The following is a 21,749-nucleotide window of genomic DNA, read 5'->3' as shown; positions in this document are numbered from 1 at the left end:
AAGAAGTACAGCATACCCCAAAGAGAATAGATCCAAATAGACGTTCTCCAAGACGCTTACTAGTCAGAATGTCAGAGGTCAAAGAGAAAGACAGGATCTTGAAAGCAGCAAGAGAAAAGCAATCCATCACATACAAGGGGAACCCAATAAGACTATGTGTAGATTTCTCAGCAGAAACCATGGAAGCTAGAAGACAGTGGGATGATATATTTAAATTACTAAAAGAGAAAAACTGCCAACCAAGAATTCTATACCCAGCAAAATTGTCCTTCAAAAATGAGGGAGAAATTAAAACATTTTCAGACAAAAAATCACTGAGAGAATTTGTGACCAAGAGACCAGCTCTACAAGAAATAGTAAAGGGAGAACTAGAGACAGATACGAAAACAGGCAAGAGAGGTGTGGAGAAGAGTGTAGAAAGAAGGAAAATTAGATATGACATATAAAATACAAAAGGCAAAATGGTAAAGGAAAGTACTACCCGTACAGTAATAACACTAAATGTTAATGGATTGAACTCCCCAATCAAAAGACATAGATTGGCAGAATGGATTAAAAAACAGGATCCTTCTATATGCTGTCTACAGGAAACACATCTTAGACCCAAAGATAAACATAGGTTGAAAGTGAAAGGGTGGGAAAAAATATTACGTGCAAATAACAACCAGAAAAGAGCAGGAGTAGCTATACTAATATCCAACAAATTAGACTTCAAATGTAAAACAGTTAAAAGAGACAAAGAAGGATACTATGTACTAATAAAAGGAATAATTCAACATGAAGGCATAACAGTTATAAATATTTATTCACTGAAACAGAATGCCCCAAAATACATGAGGCAAACACTGCAAACACTGAAAAGGGAAATAGACACATCTACCATAATAGTTGGAGACTTCAATTCTCCACTCTCATCAATGGAAAGAACATCGAGACAGAGGATCAGTAAAGAAACAGAGAATTTGAATATTACAATAAATGAACTAGACTTAACAGACATTTATAGGACATTACACCCCACAACAGCAGGATGCACCTTTTTCTCAAGTGCTCATGGATCATTCTTCAAAGATAGACAATATGCTGGGTCACAAAGCAAGCCTCAACAAATTTAAAAAGATTGAAATCATACACAACACTTTCTCAGATCATAAAGGAATGAAGTTGGAAATCAATAATAGGCAGAGCACCAGAAAATTCACAAATATGTGGAGGCTCAATAACACACTCTTAAACAACCAGTGGGTCAAGGAAGAAATTACAAGAGAAATCAGTAAATATCTCAAGGCAAATGAAAATGAAAACACAACATATCAAAACTTATGAGATGTAGCAAAAGCAGTGCTAAAAGGGAAATTTATTGCCCTAAATGCCTATATCAAAAAAGAAGAAAGGGCAAAAATTCAGGAATTAACTGTCCATTTGGAAGAACTAGAGAAAGAACAGCAAACGAACCCCAAAGCAAGCAAAAGGAAAGAAATAACATAGATAAGAGCAGAAATTAATGAAATTGAGAACATGAAAATAATTGAGAAAATCAATAAAACCAGAAGTTGGTTCTATGAGAAAATCAATAAGATTGATGGGCCCTGTGGTAGTTAGAGTCAGTTGTCAACTTGGCCAGGTGAGCATACCTAGTTTTGTTGCTGCGGACATGAGCCAATGGTACGTGAACCTCATCTGTTGCTGATTTACATCTGCAGTCAGCTAGGAGGCATGCCTGCTGCAATGAAGGACGTTTGACTTAGTTGGCTGGTGGTTAAATGAGAGATCGCAATATAGCACAGCCTAAGCAGCTCGGCATTCCTCATCTTAGCACTCACAGCTCAGCCCAGGCCTTTGGAGATGCAGAAAGAGTCACCCCGGGGAAAGTTGTTGGAATCCAGGGGCCTGGAGAGACGGCCAGTAGAGACCATCCTATGCCTTCCCACGTAAGAAAGAAGCTCAGTGGAAAGTTAGCTGCCTTTCCTCTGAAGAACTAACAAAATAAATCCCCTTTTATTAAAAGCCAATCTGTTTCTGGTGTGTTGCATTCCAGCAGCTAGCAAACTAGAACAGGCCCTTAGCAAGATTGGCAAAAAAAAGAGAGAGGATGCAAATAAATAAGATCAGAAATGGAAGAGAAGACATAACCACTGACCCCACAGAAATGAAGGAGGTAATAACAGGATACTATGAACACCTTTATGCTAATAAACGCAACAATGTAGATGAAATGGACAACTTCTTAGAAATGCATGAAAACCAACTTTGACTCAAGAAGAAATAGATGACCTCAACAAACCAATCACAAGTAAAGAAATTGAATCAGTCATTCAAAAGCTTCCCAAAAAGAAAAGTCCAGGACCAGATGGCTTCACATGTGAATTCTACCAAACATTCCAGAAAGAATTAGTACCAGTCCTGCTTAAACTCTTCAAAAAAATTGAAGTGGAGGGAAAGCTACCTAATTTATTCTATGAAGCCAACATCACCCTCATACCAAAACCAGGCAAAGATTTTACAAAAAGAGAAAACTACAGACCAATCTCTCTAATGAATATAGATGCAAAAATCCTCAACAAAATTCTAGCAAATCGAATCCAGCAACACATTAATAGAATTATACATCATGACCAAGTAGGATTCATCCCAGGTATGCAAGGATGGTTCAACATAAGAAAATCAATTAATGTAATACACCCTATCAACAAGTCAAAGCAGAAAAATCACATGATCATCTCAATTGATGCAGAGAAGGCATTTGACAAGATTCAACATCCTTTCCTGTTGAAAACACTTCAAAGGATAGGAATACAAGGGAGCTTCCCTTAAAATGATAAAGGGAATATATGAAAAACCCACAGCTAATATCATCCTCAATGGGGAAAAACTTTCCCTCTAAGATCAGAAACAAGACAAGGATGTCCACTGTCACCACTGTTATTCATCATTGTGTTGGAAGTTCTAGCCAGAGCAATTAGACAAGAAAAAGAAATACAAGGCATCAAAATTGGAAAGGAAGAAGTAAAAGTATCATTGTTTGCAGATGATATGATACTATACATCGAAAACCCTGAAAAATCCACAGCAAAACTACTAGAGCTAATAAACGAGTACAGCAAAGTGGCAGGTTACAAGATCAACATTCAAAAATCTGTAGTGTTTCTATACACTGGTAATGAACAAGCTGAGGGGAAAATCAAGAAATGAGTTCCTTTTACAATTACAACTAAAAGAATAAAATACTTAGGAATAAATTTAACTAAAGAGACAAAAGACCTATATAAAGAAAATGACAAGAAACTGTTAAAAGAAATCACAGAAGACCTAAATAGATGGAAGGGCATACCATGTTCATGGATTGGAAGACTAAATATAGTCAAGATGTCAATTCTACCTAAATTGATTTACAAATCTAACACAATACCAATCAAAATCCCAACAAGTTACTTTTCAGAAATAGAGAAACCAATAAGCAAATTTATCTGGAAGGGCAGGGTGCCCCGAATTGCTAAAAGTATCTTGAGGAAAAAAAACGAAGCTGGAGGTCTCACGCTGCCTGACTTTAAGGCTTATTATGAAGCCACAGTGGTCAAAACAGCATGGTACTGGCATAAAGCTAGATATATTGACCAATGGAATAGAATAGAGTGTTCAGATATAGACCCTGTCATCTATGGACATTTGATCTTTGATAAGGCAGTCAAGCCAAGTCACCTGGGACAGAACAGTTTCTTCAATAAATGGTGCCTAGAGAACTGGATATCCATATGCAAAAGAATGAAAGAAGACCCATATCTTACACCCTATACAAAAGTTAACTCAAAATGGATCAAAGATCTAAACATCAGGTCGAAGACCATAAAACAGAGAAAAATTTAGGGAAATATCTTATGAATCTTATAATTGGAGGCAGTTTTTTTTTTTTTTTTTTTTTTTTAAAGAGAGAGGGAGGAAGGGAAGGAAAGACAGAGAGAAGGAAGGAAGGAAGGGAGGAAGAAAGGGAAACATCTTTAAACATTTTCTTGTTTTATTATATTTTGTTTATTTGTTTGTTTCTTACATGGGCTGGGGCCGGGAATCGAACCGGGGTCCTCCGGCATAGCAGGCAAGCACTCTTGCCCGCTGAGCCACCGCGGCCCGCCCCAGGAGGCAGTTTTATGGACCTTACATCTAAAGCAAGAGCAGTGAAGAAAGAAAGAAAGAAATGGGAACTCCTCAAAATTAAACACTTTTGTGCATCAGAGAACTTCATCAAGAGAGGAAAAAGACAGCCTACACAATGGGAGACAATATTTGGAAACGACATATCAGATAAAGGTCTAGTATCCAGAATTTATAAAGAGATTGTTCAACTGAATAGCAAAAAGACAGCCAGTCCAATTACAAAATGGGAAAAAGACTTGAATAGACACTTCTCAGAAGAGGAAATACAAATGGCCAAAAGGCACATAAAGAGATGCTCAACGTCCCTGGCCATTAGAGAAATGCAAATCAAAACCACAATGAGATATCATCTCATACCCACCAGAATGGCCATTATCAACAAAAGAGAAAATGACAAGTGCTGGAGAGGATGTGGAGAAAGAGGCACACTTATCCACTGTTGGTGGGAATGTCAAATGGTGCAACTGCTGTGGAAGGCAGTTTGGTGGTTCCTCCAAAAGCTGAATATAGAATTTCCATATGACCCAGCAATACCATTGCTAGGTATCTACTCAGAGGACTTAAGGGCAAAGACACAAACAGACATTTGCACACCAAAGTTTATAGCAACATTATTTACAATTGCAAAGAGATGGAAACAGCCAAAATGTCCATCAACAGATGAGTGGCTAAACAAACTGTGGTATATACATATGATGGAATATTATGCAGCTTTAAGACAGGATAAACTTATGAAGTATGTAACAACATGGATGGACTTTGAGAACATTATGCTGAGTGAGACTAGCCAATAACAAAAGGACAAATACTGTATGGTCTCACTAATATGAACTGACATTAATAAATAAACTTGGAATATTTCATTGATAACAGAGACCATCAGGAGATAGAAATAGGGTAAGATATTGGGTTGTTGGAACTGAAGGGATACAGACTGTGCAACAGGACTGAATACAAAAACTCAGACATGGACAGCACAATACTACCTAACTGTAATATAATTATGTTAAAACACTGAATGAAGCTGCATGTGAGAATGATAGAGGGAGGAGGGCTGGGGATATAAATGAAATCAGAAAGAAAGATAGATGTTAAAGATTTAGATGGTATAATCTAGGAATGCCTAGAATGTACAATAATAGTGAAATGTACAGTGTACAAATTTTTTAAATGTTTTTGCATGAGGAAGAACAAAGTAATGTCATTATTGCAGGGTGCTGAAAATAGATGGTAATTAATATTTTAAAATGTCACCTTATGTGTGAGACTAAAGCAAAAAATATTTATTTGTTACAAAATTTATATTTTGACTAGTGTCTTTCCTAATATAACTTACGTAGCTAGTTTTATGGAATGCCATAAGTACTTGGAATCTCAGGTAGGACATGAGATTTTGTTGGTTTGTCCAGAGTGATGCCCCAATGAATTCCAGAGTGATTCGATCAGTGAGTGGAAAAATATATGCAAAGCCCCCTTCGGGGAATGGTGAGAACGGGGAGAAATTCAGCTTCCCCAAGTTGAATTCATGATATTCTCACAAGCAGTGTGGACAACCAAAGCTATAGGCTAAGCCCCCGGTCTTGGGGTTTGTTCATATGAAACTTAACCCCACAAAGGATAGGTCAAGTCTACTTAAAATCTAGGCCTAAGAGTCACCCCCAAGAGAGCCTCTTTTGTTGCTCAGATGTGGCTTCTCTCTCCAGCCAACAGAACGAGCAGTCTCACCACCCTCCCCCTCTCTGCGTGGGACATGACTCCCAGGGGTGTGGACCTTCCTGACAACGTGGGACAGAGATCCTGGAATGAACTGAGAATTAACATCAAGGGATTGAGAGAACCTTATCGACCAAAGGGGGGAAGAGTGAAATGAGATAAAGTGTCAGTGACTGAGAGATTCCAAACAGAATCGAGAAGTTATCCTGGAGGTTATTCTTATGCATTAAGTAGATATCACCTTGTTGTTCAAGATGTAGTAGAGAAGCTGGAGGGAACTGCCTGAAAAGGTAGAGCTGTGTTCCAGTAGCCATGTTTCTTGATGATGATTGAACAATGATATAGCTTTCACAATGTGATTGTGAAATTGTGTCTGATGCTCCTTTTATCTACCATGTGAACAGATGAGTAGAACATATGGAATAAAAATAAATAATAGGGGAAACAAATGTTGAAATAAATTTAGTTTGAAATGCTAGTGATGAATGAAAGCGAGTGGTAAGGGGTATAGTATGTATAATCTTTTTTTTTCCTGTTATTGTTTTGTTTTTTTGTTGTCTTTTTATTTCTTTTTCTAAAGAGATGCAAATGTTCTAAGAAATGATGAGAATGCAACTATGTGATGATATTGAGAATTGCTGATTGTATATGTAGAATAGAATGATGTGTTGATGTTTTTGTTTGTTTGTTGTTAATTTTTTAATAAATAAAAAAATTTTTTTAAACACACATACACACACAAAAAAACCAGTATAACATTCTTCACCGTATATTCTGATTCACCTTAGTCCTAATCAGATCAGCTTCATTCATATCTCTGATTGGAGTGTGATCTTTTTTTCAGCTTCTTTAATCCTTAGTGTTTGGAGTAATACTGACTTGCAGAGCTGTAGAACTCTAACTCTGAGTCCCAGGTATCACACAGAAACCAAAATTCCAGGGAACTACGAGGTTATACACAAAGAGCACAGCAGCTCAGAATCTAGAAACAACACTTGAAACTCAGAAATAAATGTGTCTGCTGTAGGAGCTTACAATCTAGACACTAATTTTTTTAATAAGGATTTTCTAAATGAGACCAGATGGTAGGTGTATAGTCTTGTTTTCTGGCTTATTTTGTTCCACATAATATCCTCAAGGTTCCTTCACCTCATCGCATACCTCACAGCTTCATTCCTTTCTGTAGCCACAGAGTATTCCATAGTATGTATACACCACAGTTTACCCTTCGGCTTATCAGCCAATGGACTGTTAGGTCACCTCCTTCCATTGGCAATTATGATTCATGCCGCCATAAACATTAGTGTGCAAATGTCTGTTCGCAACCCTGCGTTCAGGTCTTCTGAGTTTGTTCCTAATAACGGGAATGGCAATCATATGGCTACTCTATACTTAACCTCCTGAGCCACCATACTGCCCTCCAGAGGGGCTGCACCATCCCACTTCCCTAGTTGCACTGAAAAGGCATACCTCTCTCTCCTCATCTTCTCCAGCACTTGTATCTTTCTGTTTATTTATTTGAATCTGCAGATTCAAGTAAATCGTCATCATCACTCTCAGTTTTAAACAATTTTCATTGTTCCAAAGAGAAGAATAACAGACACACACACAAAATAAAACCCAATCACTCCATATCCTTTATCGCCCCCAATTATTTATGGTTAGTATCGGTGTGGAAAACATGTTAATGTTGATGAAAGAATATTAAGGTATTTCTGTTCAGTAGAATCTGTAGCATGCAGTAGGTAATTTTTCCACATATACCACTCTATTATTAACTCCTTGAACAAGGGTCATACATTTGTAGTAGTTCATGCAAAAACTTATTTATATTTGTAGTGTTAATTAGTGAGATCACATGTCTTTAAACAACCTCTGTCAATCAAATTCACTTACAATACTGCGCTATTAACTATAATCCCAATAGTGAACTATCATCACCTCCATCCATTCCCAAACATTTAAGTTCAACCTCATTAACAATTCTGTACATGTTAGGTAAACATTCCCCCTTCTCTGACTTCTGTCCATCTCTTGGTCCCCTGTATTTTACATTCTAGGACTCTGAGTTTACATTTTCTAGGGGATTCGTATCTGTCATTTTATGTCTGGCTTACTTCGCTCAGCATTATGTCCTCAAGGGTCATTCATATTGCCTTAGGCTTCAGGACCTCATTCCGTTTTCCTGCTGCATAATATTCTGTCATATGTGTATACCATATTTTGTTTATCCACTCACCTGTTGATGGACACTTAGATTGTTTCTATCTTTTTGCAGTTGTGAATAATGCTCCTTTGAACATTGGTGTGCAGACGTCTGTTTGTGTCCCTGCTTTCAGATCTTCTGGTTATATACCAAGCACTAGAATTGCTGGGTCATAGGCAATCCAGTATTTAGTTTTCTGAGGAACTGCCAAGCTGTCTTCCACAAGTGGCTGTACCATTTTACATTCCTACCAGTAGTGAACAAATGTCCCTATTTCTCCACAATCTCTCCTACATTTGTAGACTCCTGTTTGTTTAATAGCAGCCACTCTTATAGGTGTAAGATGATATCTCACTGTGGTTTTGATTTGTGTTTCCCTAATAGCTAATGAAGAGGAACATCTTTGCATGTGCTTTTTAGCCACTTGTATTTCCTCTTTGGAAAAATGTCTGTTCATATCTGTTGCCCTGTTTTTTTTTTTTTTTTTTTTTCATTTTGTCAGCTCCAACTGCCCAGAGCTAGACCAGAGCGTGTAGTCTGGGGGCTAGAATCACAGAATATACCAGTTATGGATTGCCCATTTTATAATTGGGTTGTGTATGCTTTTGTTGTTGAGTTGTAGGATTTCTTTATATATTCTGCATATTCAACCCATGTCAGACATATGGTTTCCAAATATTCTCTCCTATTGAGTTGGCTGCCCCTTCACCTTTTTTGACAAAGCCCTTTGAAGCACAGAAGTGTTCAATCATGAGGAGTTCCCCGTTTATCTGATTCTTTTTCTTTCATTTCTTGTGCTTTGGGTGTAGGGTCTAAGAAGCTACTTCCTATCATTAGGTCTTGACCATGAGTCCCTATATTTTCTTCTAGGAGTTTTATGGTACTGGCTCCTATATTTAGGTCTTTGATCCATTTTGAGTTGGGTTTTATATAGGGTATGAGATATGTGTCCTCTTCATTCCTTTGGGTATGGATATCTAGTCCTCCCAGCCTCATTTATTAAAGAGTTCATTCTGTCCCTGTTCAGTGGATTTTTGGGCCTTGTCAGAAAACAATTGACCATAGATCTGAGGGTCTATTTTTGAATTATCAATTCAAATCCATTTACCAGTATGTCTGTCTTTGTGCCAATACTGTGCTGTCTTGACCACTATGACTTTATAGTAAACTTTAAAGTTAAGAAGTGTAAGTCTTCTCACTTCATTTTTCTTCTAAAGATGTTTTGACTATTTGAGGCCCCTTTTCCCTCCAAATAAGTTTGATGATTAGCTTTTCCAACTTTGCGATTAGATTGTTGGAATTTTTATTAATTGCATCTGTAGATCAATTTGGGTAGAACTGGACTTCTTAACTGCATTTAGCCTTCCATGAATAAAATGTCTTTCCATCTGTTTAGGTCTTTGTAAATTTCTTTTAGCAGTGTTTGTAGTTTTCTTTGTACAGGTCTTTTATATGCTTAAGTTTATTCCTAGATACTTGATGTTTTTTTAGCTGCTATCATGAATATATTTTTTTCTTAATTGCCTCCTCAGTTAAGTCATTACTTGTGTATAGAAATATTACTGATTTTTGCACATTAATCTTGTATCCCACTACTTTGCTGAATTTATTAGCTCACATAGCTTTGTTCTAGATTTCTCAGGATTTTCCAAATATAGAATTATGTCATCTGCAAACAATGAGAGGTTTACATTTTTCCTTTGCACTTTGGATGACTTTTATTTCTTTCTCTTGCCTAATTACTCTAGATACAACTTCTTGCACAATGTTGAAAAATGGTGGTGGCAGTGGACATCCTTGTCTCATTCCTGATCTTAGGGGGAAGGATTTCAGTCTCTCACCAGTCAGTACAGTGCTGGTTTTGGGCTTTTGGTATATGCCCTTGATCACATTGAGGAAGTTTCCTTTGATTCCTACCTTTTGCAGTGTTTTAATCAGAAAAGGATGCGAAATTTTGTGAAATGTCTTTTCAGTGTCAATCGAGATGATCATGTGTCTTTTCTCTTTTGATTTGCTAATGTGTTGTATTACATTAATTTTTCTCATCTTGAACCACCCTTGCATGCCTGGAATAAATCCCACTTAGTCATGGTGTATAGTCTTTTAATGTACCATTGGATTCAATTTGCAAGTATTTTGTGAGAATTTTTGCATCTATGTTCATTAGGGAGATTGGTCTGTAATTTTCCTTTTTGTAGTATCTTTATCAGGTTTTGGTATTAGAGTGATGTTAGAGTTATAAAATGAGTAAGGTAGTTGTTCTAGTTTGCTAGCTGCCAGAATGTAATATACCAGAAACAGAACGGCTTTTAAAAAGGGGAATTTAATGAGCTACTAGTTTTCAGTTCTGAGGCCGAGAAAATGTCCCAATTAAAACAAGTCTATAGAAATATCCAATCTGAGGCATCCAGGGAAAGATACTTTGGTTCAGGAAGGCCGATGAAGTTCAGGGTTTCTCTCTCAAGTGGAAGGGCACATGGTGAACACAGTCAGAGTTTCTTATCTGGAAAGGCACATGGTGAACATGGTCAGGGTTCCTCTCTCATCTGGAAGGGCATATGGCGAGCACGGGGTCATCTGCCAGCTTCTTTTCCTGGCTTCCTGTTTCATGAAGCTCCCCAGGAGGCTTTTTTCTTCATCCAAAAGTTGCTGACTGGTGGACTCTGCTCCTCGTGGCTGTGTCGTTCTGCTCTGCTCTCTATGAATCTCTCATTCTCCAAAATGTTTCCTCTTTTATAGGAACTCCAGGAACTTATCAAGACCCACCCAAATGGGTGGAGACATGTCGTCACCTAATCCAGCTTAACAACCATTCTTGATTGCATCACATCTCCAGGGAGGTGATCTGATTACAGTTTTAAACATACAGTATTGAATAGGGATTATTCTGCCTTTGTGAATTGGGATTTAGATTAAAACATGGCTTTTCTAGGGGTCATGCATCCCTTCAAACCAGCACAGTAGTATTCCTTTTTCTTCCATTTTTTGGGAAAATTTGAGCAGGAATGGTATTAGCCCTTTTTGGAATATTTGGTAAAATTCTCCTATGAAGCCGTCTGATCCTGGTCTTTTTCTTTGTAAGAATGTTTTTGATAAGTGATTGAATGTCTTTATTTGTGATTGGTTTGTGGGGACCTTCTGTTTCTTCTCAAGACAATATGGGATGTTCATGTGTTTCTAGGAAATTGTCCATTCCTCTATGTTGTCTAGTTTGTTGGCATGCAGTTGTTCATAGTATCCTCCTAATTTTTTTTTCACTTCTTCAGGATCAATAGTAATGAATCACCCTCGTTTCTGATTTTGTTTACTTCCATATTCTCTCTTTTTTACTTTGTCAATCTAGCAAATCTTCTAAAAAAGCCAACTTTTGCTTATATTGCTTCTCTGTTGTTTTTTGTGGTTGTTGTCCTCTAGTTCATTTATTTCTGTCTTAATCTTTGTTAATTCTTTTATTTTACTTGCTTTCGGGTTGGTTTGCTCCTCTCCTCTAGTTTTTTCAGTTGTTTAGGTAGGTCTTTGATTTTAGCTCACTCTTTCCTTTTAACGTAGGTATGTAGAGCTGTGAATTTCCCTCTCAGCACCACCTTCACTGCATCCCATAGATTTTGATATGTTGTATTCTCATTTTCATTTGTCTCCAGATATTTACTGAATTTTCATGCAATTTCTTCTTTGACCCACTGTATATGAGCATATTGTTTAACCTCAGTGTATTTGTGAAAGTTCCAGTTCTTTGGTGGTTATCGATTTCCAACTTCATTCCATTATGGTCAGAGAAAGTGCTTTTAATAATTTCAGTCTTTTTAAAATTATTAAGACCTGTTTTGTGCCCCACATGATCTCTCCTGGAGAATGTACTGTGAGCACTTGAGAAAAATGTATGTCCTGGGGTTTTAGGGTACAACAGTCTATATGTTTGTTAGGTCTAATTTATTTATCACATTATTTACGTTCTTTGTTTCCTTATTGATCCTCCTGATTTTTCTGTTTATAGAAGAGAGTGGAGTATTGAAGTCTCCCCCTGTTATTGTAGAACTGTCACTTGCTGCCTTCAGTTTTGCCAGTGTTTTCCTCAGGTACTTTGCAGCCCCTTGATTGGGTGCATAAACATTTATGATTATTTCTTCTTGGTGAACTGCCCCTTTTATTAATATATATGGTGTCCTTTTTTGTCTCTTATGATATCTTTGCATTTAAAGTCTATTTTGTCTGATACCAATTATAACCCTACTCTTGCTTTCTATGATTACAACTTGCATTAAATATCTTTTTCCATCCTTTCACTCACAACCTTTTTTGTACCCTTGGGTCTAAGATGAGTGTCTTGTAAATAGCATATAGATAGTTCATGCTTTTTAATCCATTCTGCCAATCTATCTTTTAATTGGGGGATTTAATCTATTAACATTCAAAGTTGTTATGTAAAGGCAGTTCTTGATTCATCTACCTTATCCTTTGTTTTTTGTTTGTTTGTTTGTTTGTTTTTTCTGTCAGATCTGTTTTTCCCCCTCTCTTTTTATCCTTTAAGTTGCCCTTAATGGGACTTTTCAATTCTGTGCCCTCCTCCATATCTTACTCTCCTATCTTTTTTTTTTTTTTTCAGCTGGCAGAACTCCCTTCAGAACGACCCTATTTCTCGTAGGGTCGGTCTCATTGACAAATTCTCTCAGCCTTTGTCTGTCTGAAGATTTTAATTTCTCCCTCACTTTTGAAGGACAGTTTGGCTACATAAAGAATTCTTAGCTAGGAGTCTTTCCCTTTCAGGATCTTAAATATATCATACCACTGCCTTCTTGCCTCCATGGTGTCCATTGAATAGTCCAACTCAGTTGTACGTGGTTTCCCTTGTATGTGGTGAGTTGCTTTTCTTCTTGGTGCTTTCAGGACTTTTTGCTTCTTTTCAACGTTTGACAGACTGATTAGTAGATGTCTTAGAGTAGGCCTATTTGTATTTATTCTGTCTGGCATTCACTGGGATTCTTTGATATGCATATTTTTGTCTTTTATAAGGATTGGGAAGTTTTCTCCTCAAGTAATCATCCTAACCCTTTACTCTTTTCTTCTTCTACAATACCAGTGGTTCTTATATTCATGTACTTCACATTGTCCATCATTTCCCTGAGATCCAATTCAAATTTTTTCATCTTTTTTGCCATTTGTTCTTTTATGCATTCACACTCAGTTCCCTGTCCTCTAGTTTGCTTATTGTTTCCTCTGCCTCTTCAGATCTGCTGTTGTGTATCTCTAGTATATTTTTAATTTGATCTACAGTATGTTTCATTTCTGTAAGATCTGTTGTTTTCTGTTCTTTCGAATTCTTCTTTATGTTTTTCTAGTGTCTTCTTGGTAGCCTTTATGTCTGTGTTAGTCAGGGTCCTCTAGGGAAACAGAACCAACAGGATCTGTCTGTACATATGAGATTTTATAAAAGTATGTCATGCAACTGTGGGGATGTATGAGTCCAAATTCTGTAGGGCAGGCCGTGAGTTGGCAACAACAGTGAAGGTCTCTGATGATGCCCTGGGAGAGGCTGGCTGAATGAAGGAGAGAGTAAAGTGCTCTCTTCTGACTACTGAACATGTCACCTCTCCCTTAAAAGTCTTCAGCTGACTCGATTAAACCTGACTGGCTTCTCTCATTGCGGAAGATACTCCCCTTACTTGATAATAGATATAGTGAGCCATAAATGCAATCAACTGACTGATGGCTTAAGTGCATGAAATGTCCTCATGGTAATGATTAGGTCAGTGCTTGCTTGACCAGACAACTGGGCATCTTCACCTGGCCAGGTTGACACATAAACGTAACCCTCACAGTGTCTTTATCCAACCCATTAAAGTTATTTAGGAGATTTATATGAACAAATTGATTAGTTGTTCTGAATTCTGTGGCTCCTCTGGCTTTTTAATTCAGTCATTCGGCTTGACTGTGTATTTTTGCATCTTCAGTGCTTTGTGATTTTTTTGTTGGTTTCTAGGCATTTGATTATCTTGATAAAGTTATTTTGAAAGTTGATATCCTTCACTCATGTAAGATTTTGCAGTTGCATTGAAGGTCTCCCTTGGCACTTGGTTTGTCAGAAATTCCGACACAAACCAGAGCCGGGGCCTCACACGTGAGGTGCAGCTCTGATGGGAAGTCTGTTAAAGGCAAAGGCAGGAAAGCAGTTTGCCAGGGTGCCTTTTCCCTGTCTTCCCAGCAGCGGGTGCTCTTTGGCCATTTGCCCCCTCAAGCCTGCCTCTCAGCAGCTGCAGCTACCCACTGGGCAGAGACCTGACCAACCAACAGCTTAGTGGGTACCGTGGGTCTTCACGCATGCTGCAAGCTGCCAACTCCAGGGCACAATGTCCCTAATGATTCCCACGCTCCCGCGTGGCATGACCTCAGGCTGTGGGGCTGAGAATTTCAGCTTCCCCAGCCCACAACCAACCTGGGAGTGCCCAGCTTTTCACTACCCTGCAAGACCCAGGCTGCCATGCACCCACAGGCCTCTGGGGTGGGCACAGCGCTCCTGGCGCTGCAGTTCAGCTCTGTCATGGTCAGGGACATGTGTCAACAAGTTGTGGAACCTGTTTATCTGGTTGGGCAAGTGCTGGCCTGTCTTTTGCTATGAGGACATTTCATAGAATTATCATGATCACGTCAGCTGCATCCACAGCTGATTCCATTTGTAATCAGCCAAAGGGGAGTGTCTTCTACAATGGATGATGCTTAATCTAATCACGGGAAGCCTTTTAAGGAGGATTCAGAGGAGACAGGTTTCATTCCTGCTTTGGCTGGTGAGCCTCTCCTGTGGAGTTCATCCAGACCCTCCATCGGAGTCGTCAGCTTCACAGCTTGCCCTGAGGATTTTGGACTCTGCGTTTTTGCGGTCATGTGAGGCACTTTTATAAATTTTTTATTTGCAAGTGTTCTCTGTTGATTCTGTTTCTCTAGAGAACCCTAACTACTACAAGCTCCCTCCCACTTTCCCACCTCTCCACCCATAGGCTGTAGGCACTCTGGGCCTCTGTGGAGAAGGATAGAGGCTGTGGGACCCAGTGTGTTTCTCTCACCACCAGCTGCCAGATTGGTCTGCTCTGAACCCCTCCTCCACCTCCTGAGAGGGGAGTCCCCTGTGCTTCCCCAGACCAGGTGCCTATAGTGGCCTCTGTCAGAAGTGGAGGGTATGCACTGAGCACCCCAAGCTGGATCTCTATGTGCTCGCCTCTGGCTGTCCAGGTGGAAACTTGCTGCTGCCAGACAGGGAGGGATGATTTCCCCAGCTGGCTGGGGAGATGAGAGAGCTCCACTCCCCCAGCACATAGCAACCCACCCCAGGTGTGATCAGGACTGAATAAACACACCCAACCTCTCAATTGTCATTTCTCCCCTTTTCATCCAGGCCCTCCCTACACAGAAGTCCCTCTCTGGTCATCTGGGCCCTGGAACCACTGCCCTGATCGTTCTTTCCCTCTTCTCAAGTTGTCCCACAGTGGAAGAGTGAGCTCTGCCTGTCCCATTCTGCCATCGTCCTGGAGTCCCCAGTTTACTTTTATTTTCAAAAGGTCCAGTTGACTAAGGCTCAGCAGGCAGACTTCTAGCTACCCGCTTTCCTTGTCTAATTAAACAAATCCTGAGGCCCAGCCAGGGGAACGTATCTGTGGTGTTCAGGGAGAGAAGAGCATAGACAGTGGCTCCGTTGACTAAATAGCTCACCTAAAATTTGAGGAGAGAGTGCTTTGGATTACCTGAGGACACAGCACCTGAACTGGGCTCTGAAGAAAGAGAGGCATCCCTGGAGCGTAATGCGTTAGTGAGAAAATCATGCTGTAGGTTTTGCTAAACTATCACTGAATTAGGGCAGTTTGGTGTGAAGCATTGTGGTGGTGAGATGCTCTTCATGTTATAGAATACCTCTCATTTGAGTTATATTGCACACTTGTGTGTGTATCGATGGGTGTGCAGGTGTGTGTTAATGCATATTTCAATGTGATACAACAGAAAAATCACATGTCAGTATTGCCTCCGTTGGGCAGCTTCAACTCCTGTGTCTGGGGAATACCTAGTGCAAAATGGCGCCGGGTGGCATGGGACTGTTGCCGACCTAGAGGCAGGTGCAGCTGTCATCGGCCTTCATTTCATCCCTTGCTGGCAGTGGGATAGGAGAGGATCTTACACCAGAAACATAAAGTCTGTTCCAGTCTGGCAAGGAACAGTTGGGGCAGGAAACAGTTGGGCAGTATCTCAGTTCTGTGTTCGTGAGGAGTTAGAATCTTAGAAGTTGGCCAAGAGGGACATCCAGAGTCCAGACTCTAGGAGCAGCAAGAACCCCAGCTTGGGGTTAGGCATTTGGGGAGTGTGTGTGCTCATCTTAGCCCTTACACACCACAGCACACTCTCAGAGTGCCTGCTTGTGCTTGAGCCACGCGTGTCTACAGATTGAAGAAGCCAAGAAAGAGAAGTCTTGAAGACTTGTAGGACTGAAGTGAACCATTCTCCAGGTTTAATTTAAAAAATTAACTGAATCAGGCAATGAGAGGCCTTTAGGTGGTCATGAATGTGTTTTAGCCAGTAAGTGGAGATGAAATAAAATACCCAGTGACCAAGGTATTTTCCAGCTAGGAAGCCAGCCCTAAGAATAGGTAAGACAAGTTAGAGCCCAAATTTGAAGGTAGAACTAGAAGGAAAATGAACATGCTTTTGGCTATGTGGAATTGAATTATGTAGGCCCTAGTGGTCAGCATGATTTTTAAATCTTATTGTAGTTTTAAAGATTATAAATAGAATAAGCAAAGCAAGTGTAGCCCCAAAAAGTGTATATTTCTTATATACAAAGTGTGCTATTGACTTAACGTTTGCTTTAAGGCAAGATCCGTTTGCTAGAATTTATTATTTAACATTTATTTAAGACCTTGACTTGAACTGTGCCAGGGATAGAGGCTATGGAATATTAACTTCAGTAGACGCTCTTCTTCTTAAATATTGCAGTATACTGTAGTGTTAACAAAGAGGAGAGTTCTGTTACTTTGACTAGACTTTATTAGACAGACAAAATTCTCTCTTTTCAAAACCCCATTGCCCTCTTCTCCTCCCACCTCAACCCGCACCCCCTTCCCCAACAGAGTTAAATCAGTACCACCTATAGCATCTAATTTTGAGATGTTTGCATTAACGATTAATGTCCAGTGAGTGTGAAGTCCCTTTGATTCTTTCCTCCAGCATGCCTCAGATGCTCCTAGTACCTCACCATGTCCACCTTCACCACCTCTTGCCTTAGATTATCACAGCAGGCTCCAGTCTGCTTCGTCAAAATGCATATTCCATCCTCCTCTCTTGGGACTGTCCTGAAACAGGGACAGGGATCTGATCATCCTGACTCCCAACATAACGGTTGTTTTCCTTAGTGACTGCCACATGGATTATCCGATGAAATCCACATACCTTTTTAGCGTGATTTAACTGGATCCTCAAGGTCTGAGCCCTGTCTGCTGTCCCGTTCTCCCCTTGCCTTCTTTGCCTCTCACTGTATCCTCCAAATCCTTATGTGCTGCTGGCTGACTCATTGAGACTGATTACCTGCCACACTAGTCCCTCTTACGCTGCTTTATACCAGCTCTGTGCACTCTCCCTTCCCCCTCGGCTGCCCCAGCCTCCCGTTCCCCACACCGTGGACTGCTCTCCTGGCTCTTGCAATGGCTGTGGCCAGGGCAGGGTTGTGTGATAACCGGACTCCCTCCCTACAGAGAGCTCGAACGTGTATCTTTTCTGCTGCCAGCACAAAGAGCACATTTGTATGGCAGAGAAGTCAGATACAGCGTCTTGTTGCTGGCCATTGTACTGATTACAGCACAGGGCGTGGGATTTCTCTGAGACAAACAGGAATGCCCAAGAGATGATGTGAGCAGTTCCTCCAAAGTCCAGCGTGAGTCATATGGTAGGTGCTGCTAGAACGCCCAGCCTGGCTTCCTGGCAGTGCACTCAGTACCTTCCGTGCAGGAACACGAGGTCCTTGTCCCGTTGTGTGGCTGCTGGTGAGTCTTGTCCCCCTCTCCTGTTTCGGTCAATATGTAGGTATGTGTTGTCAACCTCTGTGGTAAGTAATATCCCGGGAGAGGCTTTAGAGAAATACAAATTAATTTTGTGCTCTAAGTGGTTATCTTTGCACTTCTCCTGATTTCTCAGTGGGTTTCTAGGTGCTGAAACTGGATAAGCTCCTAATGAATTGCCCGGCTTCTTATTGTTTGGCCCTTCGAAAATGTAAGCCAACACTGTGCTTTAAGAAATGAACAGATATCAGGGTTAGAGTGTGCCGGCTACTGGCTGGAACAAATTCTCCTTCCAGCTTCATTGTTGGTTGGAAAGTAATCCCAGGTTTAGACTCTCACTTTGTGCTTTAATCTGGGTTTAGCCAGTCCGGGCTGGACTCTCACTTTGTGCTTTAATCCAAGTTTAGCCAGTTTCAGGCTGGACTCTCACTTTGTGCTTTAATCCGGGTTTAGCCAGGCCGGGCTAGACTCTCATGTTGTGCTTTAATCCAGGTTTAGCCAGGCTAGTCTGGACTCACACTTTGTGCTTTAATCTGGGTTTAGTCAGGCCGAGCTGGACTCTAACTTTGTGCTTTAATCCAAGTTTAGCCAGTTTCAGGCTGGACTCTCATTTTGTGCTTTAATCCGGGTTTAGCCAGGCCAGGCTAGACTCTCATGTTGTACTTTAATCCAGGTTTAGCCAGGCCAGACTGGACTTTGTGCTTTAATCCGGGTTTAGCCAGTCCGGGCTGGACTCTCCTGTTGTGCTTTAATCCAGGTTTAGCCAGGCTAGTCTGGACTCACACTTTGTGCTTTAATCTGGGTTTAGCCAGGCCAAGCTGGACTCTAACTTTGTGCGTTAATCCGAGTTTAGTCAGGCCGAGCTGGACTCTAATTTTGTGCGCTAATCCGGGTTTAGCCAGGCCGAGCTGGCTCTCACTTTGTGCGTTAATCCGGGTTTAGCCAGGCCGAGCTGGCTCTCACTTTGTGTGTTAATCCAGGTTTAGCAGGCTGAGTGAAATCCCACAGCCCTTCACGAGTGGGCATCTCTGAGTCCTTCCTCTCTTGGAAACGGCAGACTCCCTAAAACTGAACTAGTCTGGCTTTGACATCCCTGTCTGCTACCCAGAAGGAAGGAGAGTGTGCTGGCGCCTCAGAGCTGTGGGTTGGGGAGCGCATGACAGTGGGGGCTCAGGTCTCCCCTGGCTGGGCTCCGGACTGCACACCATGTGGTAAAGGATGGGGGCTTCCTGCAGGAAAATGCGGTGAAAGTTCCGTTTCAGGGGGACACGGCCCACACGAGCTACTTCATTGCGAGGAAAATCTGAATTCACTTGTGGCTTGGTGTGTGTGTCTGTCTGCATCAGGGAAGACTTCTGCATATTGCCACAAAATAAGTAGAATCCTTCCTGGATATTAAAGTATGTGAACACATTTATTAATTCAGATCATTTTTTTCCCGATTAGTCCAGAATCAAAGGTTTGTCCAGGAGAGCTTATTGATGATAGTAATCCCCACTTTTAGAAATTAAAATAATCAGAGCTGGAGAAGTGGAAAGTCAGGGGAGTTTGCTGCTTGCTTTTGAGCCTTTCTATCAAAAAAAACCAAGAACGGAGTTTTTATTTTGCTGTTAGAACAGCAAAGCATCTTATAGCCTGGCAGTATGGTGAGAGTAACAGTTGGCAGAGATTGACACGCACAGTTTCAGTCAATTGAAAGGGAAAATTGCCTCTCACAAACTGCTAGAGCACTGCTTGTAAAACAACCACAGCTGCCTTCCTTGTGAGCTGGTCCAGTGGACACAGGAAGGGTCTCATCCCAGCCGCTCGTTGACGTCCTGGAGGAGCCCTGTTAATGCTGGCCAGGCTGGGACTTCCTCCTGCCCCCTTCCAGCAGATGGTGGGGAGATGCCCCTCCTCTGCAAGAGGGAGTTGTCTGTAGGCTGCCAGGGACTTCACCTGTGACCTTGGGGACATTTGGGGATTTCCTCCTGACCGTGCCGTGCACACCCCATCCCGTGAGGCTAAGGACCCAGGAGAACTAAGTCAGGACCTATTTCAGGGAGGGCCTGAGGGATTTGAGTCCAGGCGACAATTTCAATATGGCCTCACATTTAGATTTTTAACATTATCTCCTAAGAGAGCAGTAACATTGAAAGATTTTAGTCATTGTACATCTTAAACATTATACACATTTAGTGTATTTCACTCTGAAATTTACTCCATAGGCTTTATTTTTTAAATGCTTGTAAATTGTGAAATTATATATATATATATAGAAAATATTCTGTTTAAAAATAACTCAAACCATCCCAATTTTCACAAGATCCAGGATAAGAATTGAATGTGACCCTGCAACCCTCTTTCGTGGTTGCGTATCCTCTTGCCACAAGCCCCCCAGCAACAACCTAGGGTTGTGTTAACCATTCCCTTGTTTTTTCCTCTATCGTTTTACTCCCACCTGTGTGTTTACACCTAAACGAGCGTTTGCAGGCGTTTGACCTTTATGATGTGGAATCCATACTGTGTATGTTCTGTGACTTGTGTCTTTTGAGATTTATCCATGTTAATCCCTCAGCTGTGGTTCATTTTCATACATATGTATATATATATGTATTCTATTGTCTGTAGACCTTTGTGTTATTTATTTTTTGTTATTGTGAACAATACTGCTGTGAGCATTTTTAATGCATCCTCCTTTCAACACAAGTATTTAGACTGTGTTCTCTGGGTTGCATTTCTCGGACGTCTAGAGGATGTGCATGTGCTGATGCCAAACAGATTTTAAAAATTGTTGTGCCGCACTGTACCACTTGAGTCTTGCCCTGCTATGGAACCATACTGTATCCTCATACCATATTGTGAATTAAATGTTTTTAATAAGTCCTGATTGTCTTGTGAGTAGGAAATAATTGCATATATGTATATATATTGGGGGAGATACATGGGCTGGGAGTGACCCCGAGTCTCCTGCATGTCAGGCAAGCATTCTACCACTGAACCACCTGTGCTCCCTGTCCTATATTTTTATGTCTTAAAAATCAGCTAAATGCAAACATTTCAAATGTATCAGTTTTATAATCTAATTTTAGCATTGCTTCATTTTAAAATAAAATTTAGACCCTCAAAACAAGTAAGTGGAAGTCATCTATCTTATCTTGGCTTCTCAGAAACTTCAACCTTAAGGAAAACAGTAATAAACTTTTTAAGGAGATAATGTTATTGCCATTCGTAGTTGTTACAGAAACCATTTTTGAAGGACAAAACCGAACCTTAGAACCTGAGAATCATGAATAAAGCAATCTAGCGTCCAGGAGTCACGTAAACCATGTGCAGACAGCCGCTGTCCACCTGACACGGGCTGCCGCCTCTGTGCCCCTGAGAAGCTTCGTTGTCCTCTAATACCCATTCAAAGCTGTGGCCGCCGGGGAGCCCATTACAGGGCTTCGGGTAGCAGTAGTCCTTGAAAAGATGGGGTTTTGTGAAGATTGTATAAGAAGGTGATGTAACATTGGTATACAGTATTTCCTTTATGGGATTTTCCCTGAAAGCATATATGATCTGGCAACTTTTGTCTGTCTTTCTTTTTTTTTTTTGGTAGGACTACTTACTTCTTAAGACTTGGTTTCCTTAAGAAATCAGTTTTAAGCATTTTTTTCTAGTAGTTACTTAAA

General features: G+C 40.5%; 1 protein-coding gene across 10 annotated transcripts in view; it reads left to right on the top strand.

Annotated features, from left to right (window-relative positions):
* The window catches only part of TMCC3 (transmembrane and coiled-coil domain family 3), a 346,055-nt gene that overhangs the window by 292,751 nt on the left and 31,555 nt on the right, over nucleotides 1-21,749 (top strand). The window contains exon 1 of one of the 10 annotated variants that reach the window (XM_077111623.1): nucleotides 9,384-10,908. The exons of 7 other annotated variants lie outside the window; for them this stretch is intronic. The gene's annotated coding sequence lies outside the window, so the exon portion shown is untranslated. Of the gene's footprint in view, nucleotides 1-9,383; nucleotides 10,909-10,930; nucleotides 18,122-21,749 lie in introns of those variants that run through there. 2 more of the 10 variants (XM_077111619.1, XM_077111620.1) reach the window with 2 other exon arrangements.

The sequence above is a fragment of the Tamandua tetradactyla genome, chromosome 7 (assembly GCF_023851605.1).
Source record: "Tamandua tetradactyla isolate mTamTet1 chromosome 7, mTamTet1.pri, whole genome shotgun sequence".
Taxonomy (NCBI): Eukaryota; Metazoa; Chordata; class Mammalia; order Pilosa; family Myrmecophagidae; genus Tamandua; species Tamandua tetradactyla.
The sequence above is the reverse complement of the archived record's forward strand: the minus strand, read 5'-3'. Positions and strand labels throughout refer to the sequence as shown.